This window comes from Myiozetetes cayanensis, unplaced genomic scaffold (assembly GCF_022539395.1).
Source record: "Myiozetetes cayanensis isolate MyiCay16 unplaced genomic scaffold, myiCay2020 scf3, whole genome shotgun sequence".
NCBI lineage: Eukaryota > Metazoa > Chordata > Aves > Passeriformes > Tyrannidae > Myiozetetes > Myiozetetes cayanensis.
This window is the reverse complement of record NW_026087521.1, coordinates 34,907,328-34,908,594: the sequence shown is the minus strand read 5'-3', so window position 1 is coordinate 34,908,594 and position 1,267 is coordinate 34,907,328.

Here is a 1,267-nt window from a genome sequence, read left to right as displayed (position 1 = left end):
GAGGAGAGATGATTCCTGGCAAACCTGGAATCTGTATTTTGAAGAAGATATTTGCCAGCTGGCTTTTTCATCTGAAAAGTAATGCACAAAAGTTTGTGCATTACTTTAGAAAATGTACTGAACTAGACCCCCTTGAACATTACAAAATAAATCACTGTAATAACAAAACAAACTACTTTATTTGGTGGACCTAGCAGTTTCAAGTGTAATCAGGAAGTAAATTATTAAAAAAAAAATTGTCTTGATCTTGAAATTCATAAATAAAGATGTGTGAAACTTGGAAATACTATCAAAACAGCAAATTTCTTCTGTCCGTTCACATTGCAGAAGAACATTTTACTTTGCTCGCAAGCTTTTCGTTACAGATTGGTGCTTTCTCTGTCAGCAGTAAAAAATTGTTGCTCACTAGTTACAGAGGGTCCCACTAGACCTGAACTCTGCTTGAGTAAGTGGGACTGGCACTGACATTCCTCCCGCGTCTGGCAGGGTGCTTTGCAGAGACAGAAGTGACAAAGCCCTTGCTCAAAGAGCTTACGCAGCTCTAGAGGCATCAGCAACCAGCAGCAGGCTCTGCTAACAGGGAGCACAGGGGAGGGTCAGCAGCCAGGGGCAACGGGGATGTAAACAGACTACCTGGACCGCTTTGGGTCAGTACATCTATCCGAGCACTTTTTTACCGCCCTCTCAGTTTTTTTTGTTTGGTTTTTTTTTTGTTTGTTTGTTTGTTTTTTTAAATACAGTATAGCCAGTCAGGATGGAGATTAGAAGGGGGAAGGCCATCAAAAAAGGGACCCCCGAGGGAAGATCTGAACAAGAAGGTGGATTAGGATCTCCTGACCGGGTGGCGGGGTCGGGTGAGGTGGCGAAGACGAACCGGCCGCTGGCACGGCATCGCATAGGCTCCAGAAGGGTAAGAAGTCTTGGGTTTTTTTCCTTTCTCTAAACACTATTTTTACACCAAAACAAATAGCTGCGTGCGTGAACACGTGATTTTCTTGTAACCAGGCGCCCAACATCCCCACGGCCTTGCGCTGCATTGGCACTGGGTGCCTCCCCGTCGTGCTTGCACACACACACAGCGCTGGCCGCACAACGCCATTATCCGGCCACAGTTGCGGAACCGGGCTTTTAATAAGGACAACGCGGCCCCGAGGACTGCGCTGCGACGGGGGGAGGCGGCGGCCGCCCCCGCCAATCACGGCCCTGAGGGGAGGGCCGGGCGGGGAAGCGGTGCGGCCGCGCCTTCTCCGCCCGCCCGCGGCGGCCG